The following is a 20,059-nucleotide window of genomic DNA, read 5'->3' on the forward strand; positions in this document are numbered from 1 at the left end:
ATGTTGTCTGGATAAACAATGAAATGAAGGCAGAAATAAAGATGTTCTTTGAAACCAATGAGATTAAAGACACAATGTACCAGAATCTCTGAGACACATTTAAAGCAGTGTCTAGAGGGAAATTTATAGCAGTAAATGCCCACATGAGAAGCAAGGAAAGATCCAAAATGGACACCCTATCATCAAAATTGAAAGAGCTACAGGAGTAAGATCAAAAAAACTCAAAAGCTAGCAGAAGACAAGAAATAACTAAGATCAGAGCAGAACTGAAGGAGAGAGAGACACAAAAAATCATTCAAAAAATTAATAAATCCAGGAGCTGTTTTTTTTTTTTTTAAAGATCATCCAAATAGACCACTAGCCAGATTAATAAAAAAGAAAAGAGAATCAAATAGATGCAATAAAAAAAGAAAAAGGGAAGCTGGGAGCAGTGGCTCACACCCATAATCCCAGCACTTTGGGAGGCTGAGGCGGGCAGATCACCTAAGACCAGGAGTTTGAAACCAGCCTGGCCAACATGAAGAAACCCCATCTCTAATAAAAATTCAAAATTAAAAGGCATGGTGGTATATGCCTGTAATCTCAGCTACTCAGAAGGCTGAGGCAGGAGAATTGCTTGAACCCAGAGGCAGAGGTTGTGCTGAGCCGAGATTGTACCATTGCAGTCCAGCCTGAGAAAGAGAGCAAGACTCCATCTCGAACAAACAAAAATGATAAAGGGGATATTACCACCGATTCCACAGAAATACAAATTACAATCAGAGATTACTACAAACAACCCTATGCACATAAACCAGTAAACCTTGAAGAAATGGATAAATTCCTGGACACTTGCACTCTCCCAAGCCAAAACCAGGAAGAAATCATAATCCTGCATAGATCAATAACAGGGGCTGAAACTGAGGCAGCAATTAATAGACTACCAACCAAAAAAAGCCCAGAGCCAGATGGGTTCACAGCCAAATTCTACCAGACATACAAAGAGGAGTTGGTACCATTCCTTCTGAAACTATTCCAAATAATCCAAAAAGAGGGAATCCTTCCCAAATTATTTTACAATACCAACATTATCCTGATACCAAAACCTAGTAGAGACTCAAGAAGAAAAGAAAACATCCAATATCCATGATGAACATAGATGTAAAAATCTTCAATAAAATACTGGCAAACCCATTGCAACAGCACATCAAAAAGCTTATCCATCACGATAGAGTAGGCTTCATTCCAGGGATGCAAGGCTGGTTCAGCATATGCAAGTCTATAAACATAATCCACCACATAAACAGAACCAAAGACAAAAACCACATGATTATCTCAATAGATGCAGAGAAGGCCTTTGACAAAATTCAACAGCCCTTTATGCTAAAAACCCTCAATAAACTAGGTATCGACAGAATGTATCTCAAAATAATAAAAGCTATTTATGACAAACCTACAGCCAATATCATACTGAATGTGGAAAACTGGAAGCATTCCCTTTGAAATCTGGCACTAAACAAGGATGCTTTCTCTCACCACTCCTATTCAATATAGTATTGGAAGTTCTAGCAAGAACAATCAGGCAATAAAAAGAAATAAAGGATATTCAATTAGGAAAAGAGAAAGTCAATTGTCTCTATTTGCAGAGGATGAGATTGTACATTTAGAAGACCCCACTGCCTGCCTCAGCCCCAAATCTCCTGAAACTGATAAGCAACTTCAGCAAAGTATCAGGATACAAAATCAATGTGCAAAAATCACAAGCATTCCTATACACCAATAACAGACTTAAAGAGAGCCAAATCAAGAACGAACTGCCATTCACGATTGCCACAAAGAGAATAAAATACCTGGGAATACAACTAACAAGGAACGTAAAGGACCTCTTCAAGGAGAACTACAAACCACTGCTCAAGGGAATAAGAGAGGACACAAACAGATGGAAAAACATTCTTCCATGGTTAGGAAGAATCAATATTGTGAAAATAGCCATACTGCCAAAAGTAATTTATAGATTTAATGCTATCCCATCAAGCTACCTATGACCCTTTTCACAGAACTGGGAAAAACCACCTTAAACTTCATATGGAATCAAAAGAGAGTATGCATATCCAAGTCAATTCTAAGCAAAGAGAACAAAGCTGGAGACATCATACTACCTGACTTCAAACTATACTACAAGACTACAATAATCAAAACACCATGATACTGATACCAAAACAGACATATAGACCAATGGAATAGAACAGAGGCCTCAGAGGCAACACCACACATCTACAACTATCTGATCTTTGACAAATCTGACAAAAACAAGCAATGGGGAAATGATTCTCTGTTTAATAAATGGTGCTGGAAAAACTGACTAGCTGTCTGCAGAAAACAGAGACTGGACCCCTTCCTGACACTTTACACTAAAATTAACTCCAGATGGATTAAAGACTTAAACATAAGACCTAACACCATAAAAACCCTAGAAGAAAACCTAGGCAAAACCATTCAGGACATAGGAATAGGCAAGGACTTCATGACTAAAACACCAAAAGCATTGGCAACAAAAGCCAAAATAGACAAAAGGGATCTAATTGAACTCCAGAGCTTCTGCACAGTGAAAGAAATAGTCATTAGAGTGAACTGGCAACCAACAGAATGGGAAAACATTTTTGCAATCTACCCATATGACAAAGAACTTATATCCAGAATCTACAAAGAACTAAAACAGATTTTTAAGAAAAAAACAAACCCATTCAAAAGTGGGTGAAGGATATGAACAGACACTTTTCAAAAGACATATGAGGCCAAGAAACATATGAAAATGCTCATTATCACTGGTCATTAGAAAAATGCAATTCAAAACCACATCGAGATACCATCTCACACCAGTTAGAATGGCAATCATTAAAAAACTGGAGACAACAGATGCCGGAGAACATGTGGAGAAAAAGGAAGACTTTTACACTGTTGGTGAGAGTGTAAATTAGTTCAACCATTATGGAAGACAGTGTGGCAATTCCTCAAGGACCTAGAAATTCCATTTGACCCAGCAATCCCATTACTGTGTATATATCCAAAGAATTATAAATCATTCTATTATAAAGACACATGCACACGTATGTTCATTGCGGCACTGTTTACAATAGCAAAGACCTGGAACCAACCCAAATGCCCATTGATGATAGACTGGACAGGGAAAATGTGGCACATATACACCATGGAATACTATGCAGCCATAAAAAACAATGAGTTCGTGTCTTCTGTAGGGACATGGATGAATCTGGAAATCATCATTCTCAGCAAACTGACACAAGAACAGAAAACCAAACACTGCATGTTCTCACTCATAAGTGGGTATTGAACAATGAGAACACAGAGACACAGGGAGGGGAGCATTACACACTGGGGGTCTGTTGTGGCGGACTAAGGGAGGGACAGCAGTGGGTAGGGAGTTGGGAAGGAATAACATGGGGAGAAATGCCAGGTATAGGTGATGAGAATGGAGGGAGCAAACCACATTGCTATGTATGTAGCTATGCAACAATCCTGCATGTTCTTCACATGTACCCCAGAACCTAAAGTGCAATAAAATATTTTTTTAAAAAAGAAAATAAAACTACCTTAAATTTCATATGGAACAAAGAAGAGCCTGTGTAGCCAAGAAAATCCTAAGCAAAAAGAACAAAGCTGGAGGCATTATACTACCTGACTTCAAACTATACTACAAGGCTACAGTAACCAAAACATAACACCACACATCTACAACCATCTGATCTTTGACAAACCTGACAAAAACGAGCAACAGGGAAAGGATTTCCTATTTAATAAATGGTGTTGGGAAAACTGGCTAGCCATATGCAGAAAGCTGAAACTAGACCCCTTCCTTATATCTTATATAAAAGTTAACTCAGGATGGATTATAGACTTAAACTTAAGACCTAAAACCATAAAAACCCTAGAAAAAAAACCTAGGCAATACCATTCAGGACCTAGGCATGGGCAAAGACTTCATGACTAAAATTCCAAAAGCAATGGCAACAAAAGCCAAAATAGACAAATGGGACCTAATTAAACGTAAGAGCTTCTGCACAGCAAAAGAAACTATCAACAGAGTGAACAGGCTGCATACAGAATGGGAGAAAAATTTTGCATTCTATCCATCTGACAAAGGGCTAATATCTAGAATCTATAAGGAACTGAAATTTATAAGAAAAAAAGAACCCCATCAAAAAGTGGGCAAAGGATATGAACAGACACTTCTCAAAAGAAGACATTTATGTGGTCAACAAACATGAAAAAAAGTTCATCACTGGCAATTAGAGAAATGGAAATCAAAACCACAATGAGATACCATCTCATATCAGTTAGAATGGCAATAATTAAAAAGTCAGGAAACAACAGATGCTGGAAAGGGTGTAGAAAAATACGAATGCTTACTGTTGGTGGGAGTGTAAATTAGTTCAACCTTTGTGGAAGACAGCGTGGTGATTCTTCAAGGATCTAAAACCAGAAGTATCATTTGACCCAGCAATCCCATTACTGGGTATATACCCAAAGGATTATAAATCATTCTACTATAAAGACACATGCACATGTATGTTTACTGCAGTACTGTTCACAATAGCAAAAAGACTTGGAACCAACCCAAATGCCCATTAACAATAGACTGGATAAAGAAAATATGGCATATAAACGCCATGGAATACTATGCAGCCATAAAAAAGGATGTTTTCATGTCCTTTTCAGGGACATGAATGAAACTGGAAACCATCATTCTCATAAACACAGGAACAGAAAACCAAACACCACATGTTCTCACTCGTAAGTGGGAGTTGAACAATGAGAACACATGGACACAGGGAGGGGAACATCACATACCAGGGCCTGTTAGGGGGTGAGGGTTAGGAGAGGGATAACATTAGGAGAAATACCTAATGTAGATGATACTTTGACGGGCACAGCAAACCACCATGGCACATGTATACCTACATAACAAACCTGCATGTTCTGCACATGTATCCCAAAACTTAAAGTATTATTACAAAATTTTAAAAATACAAATAAGCAATACAACTAATTATACAACACTTACATTGTATTAGGTATTATAAGTAATAAAGATGATTTAATGCATGCAAAAAGAGGTGCATCCGTGACCGGCAAATATGACACCACAATATATAAGGGACTTGAGCATCCATGGATTTTTTTTTTTTTTAATTCATGGCAGGCTTAGAGCCAATCCCCATGGATGCTGTGGGACATCTGTATACCTGGAAATCCAGAAGCCCACACACATGTTCAGGGCTGTGCACATGCCCAGGAAAGATCTGAGAAAGCCCTAAGCTCTTACCTCTGACTGATCTTAAGGCTCTACACACACAAGCAGGAAGTGAAGGCTAAGGCAGAGTTGTAAACTGCCTACCTGAGCATGAAAGCAGGTCCCAACATGCACATAGTCCCTCAGCAAAGGCTCGGGTCTTACTGGTTCCCGACATTTAAGAAAATACCTTTCCAAACATTGGCTGACCACTAAGACAGTGGAGCAGAGATTTCAGTGTCCACACATGATGAAGGATACAGACTTTACCAAATCAGTTAAGGAAAGTCACTAAAAATTGTTCTATAAATGAGCAAAACATGGCCTTTGTGTATCAGGTCCCAGATTATTTCTTCACTGCACGCTGAAATCCATTAGCACTAAATTCAAAGTTTTACATGTCAAATTATTTTTTAAACAGCCCAAACAAGCAAATTTTTAACCTCTTAAAGCCTGCCTGCTTTGCATACTCTGCAAAACTTCACCTTATAGTCACTACCCATTGATAAGGTAAAGTTCTGTGGTTATAAGACCCAAGCTACCATGGTTCTTTGGAGCCCTCTAACCTGGAGATCACTTGCTGTGCTTCTGGGTGATAGCACTTAGACATATACTATCCTTTTTGAAATATTTACTTGAAAGTATACACCAACTAACAAAATGTGAATCAAAAAGAAATTGTGGTATAAGAGGACTAACAGTAAACATCTGAACCATTTAAACAAAGTCTAGCAATCAATGGAAATGCGGTTCTCTCAAATAAGATACATAGAACCTTTAAAGAGAGAAATATTTCAAAGATACTTTTAAACATAAATCTGGGCCTAAAGCCATGGAAAATATTAATGGCTAAAGCATAGATTGTGCTGCACATCAGATATCAAGTCCTAATAATCCACTGCCTAAAATACATGTATGTAAAACAAAATAAGTGACTTGTAGGAGGATTCACATATAAACATTAAAACAAAACTCTTGATTAAAGTGTCAGCAAATTAAAGCCAGCAGTATACTTAAGAGCTGTTTAATCAGGTGCAGTTTGAGAATACAAGAATGGTCTAACAATAAGAAATGTGTCAATGATGTTTGTCACATGAGCAGATTAAAAGAGAAAACAACACGATTTTGTCTTAAGACAGGCTTTCACTCTGCTGCCCAGACTGGAGTGCTATGGTATGATCACCGCTTACTGAAGCCTTGACTTCCCAGGCTCAGGTGATCCTCTGACCTCAGCCTCCTGAGTAGCTGGAATTATAGGCACTCACCACCATACTTGGCTAATTTTATTTTTTTTTTTTGAGATAGGGTTTTACCATATTGCCCAGACTGGAATACGATTATGTCAAAAGGAACCTGATGAAATTTACTGTCCATTCACAGAAGGAACCATTAGAAGTCCCGGAATTTAAAATTTTGTGACACAATGAAGAATATCCCTCTCAAACTAAATTATGACAAAAATCCAAGAGGTGTTTTTGTTGAAGATACAGATGAGAAAAAATGTCTAACATTAATGCTGTGACCATTTTTGATGGTTTTAAATATGCCCACAAATTCTTCTAAGACTCACGTGGAAGCACATTCTCCAGCCAAGCCTGCAAATGACTTTCAGCCTCAGCCAACATCTTGTTGACTGCAACCTCATGAGAGGATCTGGATGAGAACTACCTGCTCCTGAGTTTCTGAGGCTCAGAAACAGAGATAAATTTTTGTTGTTCTATGTTGTTACATTTTTGGAGTAATTTGTTACACAGCGATATTGAATGAATATTCCTTTGTTCAGAAAATGTCAAATCAATTAGATGATTCATAAAATTAATTATCACCATAGAAATGGAAGAGACAAAGAATCTTTTCTGAAGATTATATGGGTGGATTAATGAATTAAAAAAAAATTTCTTTGAGACAGGGTCTTTCACTGTTGCCCAGGCTGGAGTGCAGTGGCATACACAGCTCACTAAAGCCTTGACCTCCTAGGCTCAAGTAATCCTCTAGCTTCAGCTGCCCCAGTAGTTGGGACCACTGGAACATGCCACCACGTCTGGCTAACTTCTTAGACAATTTTTTTTAGTAGAGATGGGATTTCACCATCTTGCCCAGGCTGGTCTGAAACTCCTGAGCTCAAGCAATCTTCCAACCTTGGCCTCCCAAAGTGTTGAGATTACAGGGATGAGCCACATGCCTGGCCTTAAAATTAAGAAGTCAAAATCTGTAAGATATATGTAAATATTTTATTGATCTTGGAACTGGTAAACCAACAAAAATATTGAAATATAAAAACAATGGAAAAAATCAAAGATGTCTAATATTTGTTAAGCACATACTATGTTCTAACTAGAGTACGTATGTGGCAAAATACCACTAGGTGTTCACCAGAATAGATATAATTAGACTGTAACACTTGATGTTGGCAAAGATGTGGGACAACTGAGACTCTCATACATTGCTGCTAGAAGTATAAAGTGGGACAGCTAGTTTGGACAGTTTGTCAGTTTCTTAAACACTAAACGCATACCCACCTTAGATCCAGTAATTTCACTACGAGGTGTTTACCCAGGAAAAATAAAGACTTGTATTCTCAAAATGACTTGTACAAGAATATTCATAGCAGCTTTATTCATAGTAGTCACAAATGGGACTCAGACCAAGGTGTCCATCAATAGGAGAATGATTGAGTTGACAGTCATAAAATGTAATAGTAACTAGCAGTAAGAAGGAACAAGCAATTGATACAGCAAAATGGATAAATCTCAAAAATATTATGCAGGAAGAAGTAAGACACAGAAGAGTACCAACTGTATGATCCCAATGATGTGAAATTAGAGATGAGGCAAAACTAATTTATGGGTGGAAGGGGTAGAGGGGAACAGAGTTTGATTGGAAAGTAACGTAAGAAGCTTTCTGGGAGTGATGGTAATATTCTATATCTTGATGGGGGTTTGGGTTACAAAGGTGTCAAATTTGTCAGAACTCAGGGCATGCACTTAGGATTTGTGCATTTCATTGCATGTAAATTTTATATTAATAGAAAGTATTAACTAATATTGAGCTCTAGTTAAGAATATGAATACTAAAGTGTTTAGAAGGATGCATAGTGATGTCTTCAATGTTTGGAAGGGTGAGTAGACATATGATAAAGCAATCATTGTAAAGCAATGATAGAACATAGGTAATGTGCCAAAATTAACTTTGCTATAGGTTTAAACATTTTTTAAGTTTGTGGGGGAAAAAAAAAACATGCTTTCAAAGAAATTCAGACACATTGTCAAAAATCAGGGTAGAATGCTGCATGTGTAATGTGGTAGTTTAGAGAGTGAAAGAACAGTAAAGGAAAAACCAATGGTTATCTTGGGGTGCTGTGGTAATGCATAATTTTAAATTATGTGTGATGTTTCCTTTATGTTTTCTATACTTTCTACAATAAGTGTAAAAGGCTATTATCTGAAAAAAATTTATCCTGTAAGATTTTTAAAATAGTTTCAACGAGGCAGATTTTAACTTGGAGCACAGAGAAACACTTTCTGATGTTTGGAACTACATGCAGGTGGAATAGCCCACTAGCAATAGGAAGGTTTTCCATCTTCCAAGGACCCTGACCCAGGCTGGAAAACCACAAGTAGGAATATCTGAGAACAAGTTTAAACATGCATGAGGGATTTTAGGGTATCCTGAAATTTTGAGATTCAACATGTGAAACAAAGTGTTACAAAAATGAAAAGGCCTCTTGAGTTTTCCTAATCTATTCCAAATTCAGTACTACTCTATGAAAATAAAGACACTTGGTACTAAAACTAAATTCCTGGGCAAAAAAAGAAATTAAAAAAAAATTTTTTTTTTTTTTTAAAAGCAGAAGCACTGATCCCCCACGCAGCAGACATACAACCTGGTTCACTGTGTAACAGGAAAGTCCTCCTCTACATCCAGAGTTGTTTTAGCATCTCAGTTGTGCTGTAGGTGTAGTGGAATAATACTATCTTCTCCTATTTGCAAAGTGTTTTTAGAGGAAGCAGAGCACTTCAACATGTATTGTCTAATTCTATGCCAACCTCGAGACAGGCTCTGGAGTGGGAGACGGGCTTTCCAGATACTGCAAAGCTGAGGGCAGTGAGATTGTTCAGGGACACCTGGGCACTGATTCTTCCCCCATGCTTGGAGGGTCCTTGTTGGTGCTGCATTTGCCTCAAGAACTAAGAGAGCTTGAGATTTGTAATCATTTCTTTAAAAACATGCAAAGTTAGTTCAAGTACATTTTTCTGGCTTTAGTTGCTTTCTCAACCCCTTCAGTGCCCCATCTGGAAGGAATGTTAATGTCTGTTGATGTCAGTGAAATGACTCATGTTGAGCCCAGCATTAAGGGAAAAGCTGAGCCATGGTGGGCTGCACCGGCCCACTTTACAGTGGGTGTGTGCATTTGAGTCCAGGAGCTTTCCCTGTTGATCAGGAATTTATCTTCAATGATGCACATGGATCCTATAGTCTCTATTTTTCTCTTTTAATTTATTTATTTTAGATGAGGAAATTGAAGTTCTGAGATTAGGTAGAAGGCCCAGGCCTAGAATGTGTGACATCAGTACTTTCGATGGAGCATAAAGGAAAGCAAAATTTGAGGGTATTACTCAAATAAGTTCCCAGTGAAATCTATAAAATCTTTAAGTTTGCCAGTTGATACAAAAAAATAAACTAAAAAAATACAAATTAGCACTTCGAATTTAAAGTTTTAAACAATTCTGAATGTGGTAAAGCTGTCCCAGGCATTCTGAAAATGTTTCCTATGAGGACAAGACCACATGCATCCAAGTTGGAACATTAGATGTTCTCTTCCTCACAAGTGACAGTGGAGAGCTTGAAGAAAGAGCTCTGGCTTTGGCACTTTTGACTGATGCTTCATGTAGGCCATTTTTTTTTTTTTTTTTTTGTACAAGACATTCTGGTTACCTTTACTGTTCCTAAAGAGGGGGAGGGGGAAAATGCAACTAAGATAGGCCAATCAAGAGAGTTTAGAGTGACTGTATAAAATCCATGACCACAAATCAAACAATGATACAATAAATCGCATCACAGTTTTGAAAAGCTCCTAATGAAAAACCCGAATGAGATGGAGGCAACAACATATTTCAGTAACCCAAATCTTTACTTTGAAAAAAGGTACGACTCCAAAGCTTGGAGAACCTTCAACAAAACCACTCAAAGCTAGGACCAGCATAGATGACGTTTTTCATTGCATGCCTTCCAAGTTGCCGAAACACAGTCAATACATATTTCTGCGTTTGGCTAAGTTCGGTGAGGTAGAGTAAATCCCATCTTGGCTGAGCCAAGGTCCTCTCATGTTCCAGCCCTGGATCTAAGAGGCCAAGTCCACTGCAGCAGTCCCACAGTCAACAGCAGTTCAAACCGTAGCTGCTTCTCCAACTTTTCAGGTTGCTACAGCCTTAACTAAGGACTTTCAGGAAAAAAACAAAACAAAACAAAAAAAAACCAGAGAAGCAATGTCATCCCCTTTTTCCAAATACTGAAGCCTAGCACCATCACCTAAAAATCTGCCTTTCCAGGTTATCTTCAAAACTCTACATGCAGCCTTTGACTAACTTCAGGTCAAGCCTGGCTGCTGAGTGAGGAGTTGACTGGGAGGAGGACACCCTACTCCACAATGTCAGGACCTTCAGAAGCCTCCCTGCCCCTTTGCATTCACTTGCCCTCGATCCTTCAACTCCAGGTTGCCTGAAATGGTTCCATTAGAAGCTTATTTCTTGAGCTAGGCTTCTGTTAAAATATAATACCAGCAGAGCAGTTAATAGCAACTTTCAACTCAGTGTCAAGATGTTTATCAGATTCCCTTATGAAGCAGGTTGTGCGAAAGAACACTTGTTGTCCCTCCAGGAATGCAGGAGGGGAGGAGAAAAGATTTCCCGAAGGAGAGGCTGGGGATATGGACACTGAGATTACACCAGTTTTTTCTGGCTGGCCTTGGTCTTAAGTGTTAAAATGCTCTTCATCCTCATCATGAAATCTTACCTGCTTATCTGATAACCATTCTAATCAAAAGCCACATCAAATTTGTACCTGCCCAATTTTTCCTCTATCTTGACCAAATACAGGAAATGAATTACTTTGCAAAGCACACAGAGACCAGCCAAAGCACTCTGCAAGTTGTGCAATTCTGTTCCAGCTCTCGGCTCTATGTATTCAGCAAGGAGTGCAAGAGAAACCTCATTCTTGTTCTCCCTCTCAAATGCATACACCCAGATTTTTTTGGTAGACTTGTGGACTTTAATTTTGCAATCTCCTCTTTTTGGGAACAAGCAGAAAATAGTAACACTCCATTTGCTTTGTACTTTTTCTAGTGATTTGTCCCCATATTGAGTTACAATGGAACAGACTTTTTACTACAAAAATATAGAGAATCTCTCCTTTCCTTGTGTATACACACACAGGCTTATAAAAACCATGTGACCACGAATTGGTGGACCATATAATCCTATTTTTAGCACAGGATAAAAAAAATCTCTAAAGGCCAGGAGCAAGACCTGATTTTCCTCAATCTCTCAGCCAAGCTATTGATTGGCACAACTTGGAACTAGACTTTTGCTATTTTAGACTTGTTTACTGAGTTATACTAACTGGAAACTTACTGTATTTTCTATTTCTGAAGCTGTTTTAAAAGCAACCAAAGTAGGTAGGTATATTATCTTTGCTAAGAGATGGTATGATGTTCTAACTATACTTATCACCGAGTTCAAGTACAGGATCTTTATAAAGTCTGTGCCATTTTAAAACTTAACTTCAAAAGCATATGAGGTAGACATGATAGCAAACTGTAAATGGAATTTAAAGGCAAATTCAATTTTCTTCTTAAAGCCGTCATGAACTTCAATTCTGCTGGCCATATTTCATTTGTCACAGGATCTAAAATGAGTACATATTGTGTGCAATTGTGTAATGAAGTTGTCCTAAACTTTAATACATTTACTTTTGAGTGCCATTTACAGATTGTTTCTCTAACACGCACAACCTGAGTTATTAAAGTTTAAAAGTGCACAAGGCCCTTATGAAGACTGTTTATAACTCAAGTACAGAGCACAGGAATTCTGGCTAAATTACCTCCTTTTGCTGCCAGCTTGGTCTCCTTCATTTCAGATAGGCTATAAATCAAAAGAATTGTACATTCCTTTTCAGTGAAAATGAGAAATTCTTAAACTCTAGTATTTAATGAATAACTGGTGCTAAATAGCATGGCTACGTTTTTTAGGTGGATCCCTGCTTAGAATACGTAGATAATGTTAAGATCTGATTAGAGTGAAAAAAGGCACTGAAGAGAAGTTATATAATTGGAAGGCTGACCATCCTAAATATATACGCCACACAGCAGTGATCAATTGAGCTTCTATTCAAGGTCCCTGTAACTGCATGTTGTGTTTCCTCAACACTCAGTTCACATGGATACAACTCTTCTCTGAATTTTTTTTTTTAATTTTTGAGGCAGTATCTCACCACTCTGTCACCTAGGCTGGAGTGCAGTGGTGTGATCACAGCTTACTGCATCCTCTACCTCCCAGGCTCAAGCGATCCTGCTACCTCAGCCTCCTGAGTAGCTGGGACCACCGGCATGCACCCCCATACCCAGCTCATTTTTTAATTTTCTGAAAAGATGAGGTCCCCCTTTGTTGCCCAGGGTGATCTTGAACTCCTGGGCTAAAGCAATCCTCCCACCTTAGCCTCCTCAAATACTGGAATGACAGGTTATGAGCCAACATGCCCAGCCTCTTCTCTGAATTCTTACAGCATCCTTTAAGTGAGTCTAAACTCAGACTTCAGAGATCTGGCCAGTTTGTGTCAGGGTTGGGTCTACAATCCAGGACTGTTCTCTTCTTACCAGACCCTGCCTCAGTTCTGGGACGAAGTGGTCAAATACATAGCATGAAGTGAAAACCAGATCTGGAGGGTGAAGGAGGCAAATTCAAAGATGCCTGAAGTTTTGAAATTGAGTTTCTTACAAAATATGGGGAGGCCACATTCAAGGAAAGGTAATGAGTTTCAGATTAAACCTGATGAGCTGAAGATGATGGCAGAACATCAAATCTATTGGGCATGGTTAGATCAAGATTCTTGGAATGATAAAGAACAAAATCTCTGCAAAAGGCAGGAATGTGTAGAATGATAGGTTTTAACCTTGTTGATGTAGAAGTTTAAAGCTTGATTCAGTGGTCTAGGACTCAGGCGCCCCCAAACTACGGCCTGCGGGCTGCATGCCTCCCCCTGAGGCCATTTATCCGGCTCCCCGCCACACTTTAGGAAGGGGCACCTCTTTCATTGGTGGTCAGTGAGAGGAGCACAGTATGTGGCGGCCCTCCAATGGTCTGAGGGACAGTGAACTGGCCCCCTGTGTAAAAAGTTTGGGGACGGTGGTGAGGAACATTGGCAGAGGTGCCGAAGCCTGCAAGAGTGATGGGGAGGCAGTTTCAATGACTCTGCTTCCTCAGTAGCATCTGTGACCTTTTCTTTTTTTTTTTTTTGAGACGGAGTTTCGCTCTTGCTACCCACCCAGGCTGGAATGCAATGGCGCAATCTCGGCTCACCGCAACCTCCGCCTCCTGGGTTCAGGCAATTCTCCTGCCTCAGCCTCCTGAGTAGCTGGGATTACAGGCATGCACCACCATGCCCAGCTAATTTTTTGTATTTTTAGTAGAGACGGGGTTTCACCATGTTGACCAGGATGGTCTCGATCTCTTGACCTCGTGATCCACCCGCCTCGGCCTCCCAAAGTGCTGGGATTACAGGCTTGAGCCACCGCACCCGGCATCTGTGACCTTTTCATTTGCAGCAAGCCTTTCCCAGACAATCCCACCCTATAGATCAGGTCAAAGGTCAGCAAACTACAGCCTGCAAGCCAGTTCTGGCTCACTGCCTATTTTTGGTCAATGCTGAGAGCTAAGAATGTTGTTTATTTTTAAGTGGCTGAAAAAATAATATTCCATGATGTGAAATTTAAATGAAATTCAAATTTCAGTGTCCATAAAATTTCACTGGAATGCAGTCACCTTCATTTATATGTTGTGTATGGTTTCTTCACATTACAATAGCAGCGTTGAATAGTTGCAACAGAGACCATAGGGCCTGCAAAGCTTGAGATATTTACTATGTGGCTTAAAAATTTTGTTGATCTTTGTCTTAGGCATTTAAAGGTTTAGGCATCTGAAGATGGCTTCTGATCCTTAGCATTCCCATCTATCCATCCATTCACCCATGTACCCAGCCAGCCAGACATCTACTATTTATCAAGTGGGTAATACGTGAAGTTTAAAGAATTGCAAGACCAAATCTCAGCCCTCAGTACCAGTGTTATATAGTAGAAAGAATGTGGCATTCAGTTGGAGAAGCATAGGTTGAGTATCCCTTATCCCAAATGCTTGGGACCAGAGGTGTTTCAGATTTCAGATGTTTTTGGATTTTGTATTATTTGTATTATACTTAGCGGTTGAATACCCCAAATCTGAAAAATGAAAGTCTGAAATGCACCAATGAGCATTTCCTTTGAGCGTCATGCTGGTGCTCCGTAAGTTTTGGATTTTAAAGCATTTTGAGTATCGGCTTTTTGGATCAGGAATACTCAACCTGTACTTTGCTGGGTGGTCGAGCGTGAATTTTTAGTTTCCTTAGATTCCTTCTTAGAGCTTTTCCTCAGGGATCCGCCTGGGGTTGGAAGAGGGATTAGTATTTGATATAAGAGCAGACTGAAAGGGCAGCTGTCAATTCAGAGATTCTAATTAAGTGGAAAAGGAAGGTTGCTGAGATTGGGAACCAGACTGAGCTGGAGGGGCTGCGGCTTTTGCCTGGCTGGTCAGGGCTCGTTTCTCCAGCTAGGCCAGGCACTTTTATCTTTGTGATACCTTCTTCCATTTAAAAAACCACAACAACTAGTCTAGGCATGGTGGCTAGACCAGTAATCCCAGCGTGTTGGGAGGCTGGGGCTGGAGGATCACTTAGAATTTGAGACTAGGCCGGGCGTGGTGGCTCACGCCTGTAATCCCAGCACTTTGGGAGGCCAAGGCAGGTGGATCACAAGGTCAAGAGATTGAGACCATCCTGGTCAACATGGCGAAACCCCGTCTCTACTAAAAATACAAAAAATTAGCTGGGTGTGGTGGTGGGTGCCTGTAATCCCAGCTACACAGGAGGCTGAGGCAGGAGAATTGCCTGAACCCAGGAGGCGGAGGTTGTGGTGAGACGAGATCGCGCCATTGCACTCCAGCCTGGGTAACAAGAGCGAAACTCCGTCTCAAAAAAAAAAAAAAAGAAAAAAAAAGAATTTGAGACTAGCCTGGGCAACATAATGAGACCCTTTACCTACAAAAAATAAATAATCAGGATTGATGGCACACACCTATAGTTCCAACTACTCAGGAGGCTGAGGCAGAAGGATCTCTTGAGCCTAGGAGTTTGAAGTTATACAGTAGTGGGCTATGATCACCCCACTGCACTTTAGCGTGGGTGACAGTAAGACTCTGTCTCTAGGGAAAACAAAATCATAAAAGCTAAGAATGTATGACTACATTGCTATGAATATCAACTAGTTTGAGCTCATGTTTTTTCTGATTTAAAAAAAATTAGCAGCCATGAAGCAGGATGAGTTCATGTCCTTTGCAGGGACATGGATGATGTGGGAAACCATCATTCTCAGCAAATTAACACAGGAATAGAAAACTGAACACCACATGTTCTCACTCATAAGTGGGAGTTGAACAATGAGAATGAATGGACACAAGGAGGGGAACATCACACACTGGGGCCTGCTGGGGGTGGGGGGAGGATAGGGGAGAGGTAACACTAGGAGAAACACCAAATGTAGATGACTGTTTGATGGGTGCAGCAAACCACCATGGCGCATGTATACCTATGTAACAAACCTGCATGTTCTGCACATGTATCCCAGAACTTGAAGTATAAAAAAAATTAAATTAGCATCTCTGTGGTCTCCTAAAAGTACTGTGTGCCATAGGCACTGTGCCTACTATGTTTAACTGGATAAGCCTGCCTTGGCTAGGAACTATAAAATGCAGTCTTCTGGTGGAGAGGGAATCCCGGCCAGCTCAGAAACATGGTTTCTGTGCCTGGGAGCTTGGCACAAACCCCTCCTATGAAGTCCTGAGTTACAATTTCCAGATCTGTGAACTGCATTGTCTCCTGCTTTTAGTTAAGTACCGTATGTGGCTGGTTTCCTCAACAGACTTTATTGTTGCTAAAAAAAAAAAATCTTTGGTAATAGAAGTCATTGATGGAATTTAGATTTCTCATCAATAAAGATGATTCTAGGTATGTATTATAATATGTATTGCATGTTCATATATTTTGGATGCATCACTACTGGAGCAGCACCATAATATAATTTGGATCTAAGTTTCTAATAGTTTCACATATGAAAGACAACTTGGTTCTGAACCAAGTACAACCCATGTAGACACTAACCTTGTCCCCACTTTGTATACATAGTTTTGGTATGTACTTTGAAGAGCAGAAATCTGAGTCCATTTTTTAAATTCCCCACAGAAAATGCTATCTTTTTATTGGGGGGAAATGAAAGGTGGGGAGAATATTTTTGATATCATTTTTCATTCAAAGCAGTGGCCTTATTTTGGCCGTAATACACTGAGATGCGATTTTCTAGCACTCTGCATCCTGATTTGCTGACACTCCAAAACTCTGAAACACACAAGTATCCGTGCGTTGTAGTGAGGGCTGTTGCTGCACAGCCCCCGGCCCACTCTGCCTCAGCCTTGACTGTTTACCAGCAGGGAGTGCATTTGCTAAGCCCCTTGCTCCCCTGCTAATCTCCCACATACCCACTTTGTTTCTGATTGATTTCTTGGAAAAGCAATTTCAGGATGTGAACAGTTAAGGAAATATGGGGTCAATGTGGGACAGTATTTTGGCTTCCTCCAAATGTATACCAGGCTTCAGGGAAATAGATCCCTATTACACTGTTAGCAGGAATACAAATTATGGCCATGGTTTTGAAATACCATTTAGAAATGGTGTTATAAGCCTTAAAAGTAAGTGCTTCTTTTGACCACAGTAATTCTACCTTTTTTTTTTTTTTTTTTTTTTTTTTTTTTTTTTGAGACAGAGTCTTACTCTGTCACCAGGCTGGAGTGCAATGGCGCAACCCCGGCTCACTGATACCTCCACCTCCTGGGTTCAAGTGATTCTCCTCTCTCAGCCTCCCGAGTAGCTGGAACTACAGGCATGTGCCATCATGCCTGGATAATTTTTTATATTTTAGTAAAGATGGGGTTTCACCATGTTGGCAAGGATGGTCTTGAACTCCTGACCTCATGATCCGCTCACCTTGGCCTCCCAAAGTGCTGTGATTACAGGCGTGAGCCACTGCACCTGGCAATTCTACTTTTAAGAACATGCCTCGGGCTGGGCGCAGTGGCTCACGCCTGTAATCCCAGCACTTTGGGAGGCTGAGGCAGGTGGATCACGAGGTCAAGAGATCAAGACCATCCTGGCCAACATGGTAAAACCCTGTCTCTACTAAAAATATAAAAATTAGCTGGGTGTGGTGGCACATGCCTGTAGTCCCAGCTACTGGGGAGGCTGAGGCAGGAGAATCGCTTGAAGCCAGAAGGTGGAGGTTGCAGTGAGCCGAGATGGTGCCACTGCACTCCAACCTGGCGACAGAGTAAGACTCTGTCTTAAAAAAAAATATTGGACATATGCACATAGTTTTGTTTGGGGTTGGTGACAGTGAAAATTTAGAAATAGTCTGTATGACTAATAGAATACTGATTAAAGGATATTTCCATAGTAAAATACTATATAGCCACTAAGATAATGTGATAGATATCTAAATACATAGAAAATAAGAAAAATAGTGAAAAGTAGAAAAAGATTTCTGTAAACGAGTATATACAGCATTATCTCAAATTCACTTTAAAATTTAAAAATATATGTATATTTATGCATAGAAAAATATGCAGTACAATATTAATGGTTATTATCACTGGCTGTAAGATTATGTGTTTTCATCTTTCCTTTGTGTATTTCTAACCTTCTGTATTTTCTACAGTGTACATTGACGCTTTTGTAATCAGAGAAATACAAATGATTTACTTTAAAATGCAGCATCTGAACAGAAGTGGAAAGCTGCACAGAAGTGGAAAGCAGCTAGGTCTTCGTCCCAAGCCAGAGAGGAGACAGTCGTAGTTAAACCCTGTACCTTTCCACCATCTTCAGCACGGTATTTGTTAGGAACACTTTCAGCTATGAGTAATAGAAAGGCCAACAGTTGATTAGACTGTAGCAGCATTATTTACGCATCAGGTCTGGAAGTAGGCAACTTCAGAATTGGCCTAGAGATTCCACTGTTACTAATTTCCATCTTTCTACTCTGCCATCGTTAGTGTTGGATTTTCATCCACATGTTCCCACATGGTCTCAAAATGGCTGCACTCTCACTTTCACATTCAAGGCAAGAGGGAGGAGGAGGAGCTGCGCTAGAATGTCTGGAAAGCAAGCCTTTCTGGGGCAAAGGAGAGGGTGCTTGGATATAGCTATTGTATAAGCCAATCAGAAATGTTGGCCACAGGTGAACAGGCACTATTCTGTTGAGAATTAACACAGGCTGATTATTATTTTCCTGATTCCAGCTTTGTTAGTCTTGCAGTTAGTAAAAAAGTTTTTCCATGATGTTGGCAGAGTTGTTAGTTTTAATGTGAGGTTTTCTTTGCCTTTAGGAGAGTCGGGAATGAATACATCAGAGTGTGCTATGCAGAAGACATTTGAAATGGAGTTACTTGAGTTTTCAAACATTCACATCCTTTATCTCATATGAGAATGTAAGGTAAGTATATATGCTTAATAGGTAAGTATAAAGCTATTCTGCAAACTTTACATATGATGAAATTGAGAACAAGAGACTATTTTTTTTTATTGCATTTTAGGTTTTGGGGTACACGTGAAGAACATGCAAGATGGTTGCATAGGTACACACATGGCAGTGCGGTTTGCTGCCTTCCTTCCCCTCACTTGTATCTGTCATTTCTCCCCATGCTATCTCTTCCCACCTCCCCGTCCCTCCCCCATTTCCCATCAACCAACCCCAGTGTGTAGTGCTCCCCTCCAGTGTGAGAACAAGGGACTATTAATAAATGATAAAGGTGACGTGATCACAAGTCAATGTATTTGTGATACCCAAAGATAATTAGCAATGAGCTAGGCACAGCACAGCGGTGCTTATTACTTGTTCTAGGTCAGACATGTCACTATTGAGTTTGTTTCTACAACCTAGTCTAACAGTAAAAGAGCATTTCAGAAATAAAAGATACAGTATCCAGAACACATTTTGGGAATCTGAGAGCGTCTTTGATTTCACTGTGGATGTAATCATCTCAACCCCTGCCTTTCTCTGATGTGAATATTTCCTTAAGTAATTTAGCCTTATTTCCCTTTCTGTAAAATGGGGATTATTTTGCATACTGTTTGTCTTGCTGAGTTATTTGAATTAATTTGTTAATGTACATAAAAGGTGTTTTGAGTTGAAAAGTGCTAGGCATTACTATTCGTTCTTCTGATGTTGTATTTAGTGTATAATGGTTAAGCCTCTAAAACAAAACACTGATAAAAGGTTGAAATTCTCTCTGTAATAGGTATCACTTAGCTGACGATGTTGCTAGCTAATGGCCATGAGTCTATTTTAGTGTTCTCTCAAGTGAAATGAATCCAGAAAATAAAAATTAAATGCATTTCACTTTAGAAGTGTAGTAAATTTAG

The sequence above is a fragment of the Saimiri boliviensis genome, chromosome 2 (genome assembly GCF_048565385.1).
Source record: "Saimiri boliviensis isolate mSaiBol1 chromosome 2, mSaiBol1.pri, whole genome shotgun sequence".
Classification (NCBI taxonomy): Eukaryota; Metazoa; Chordata; class Mammalia; order Primates; family Cebidae; genus Saimiri; species Saimiri boliviensis.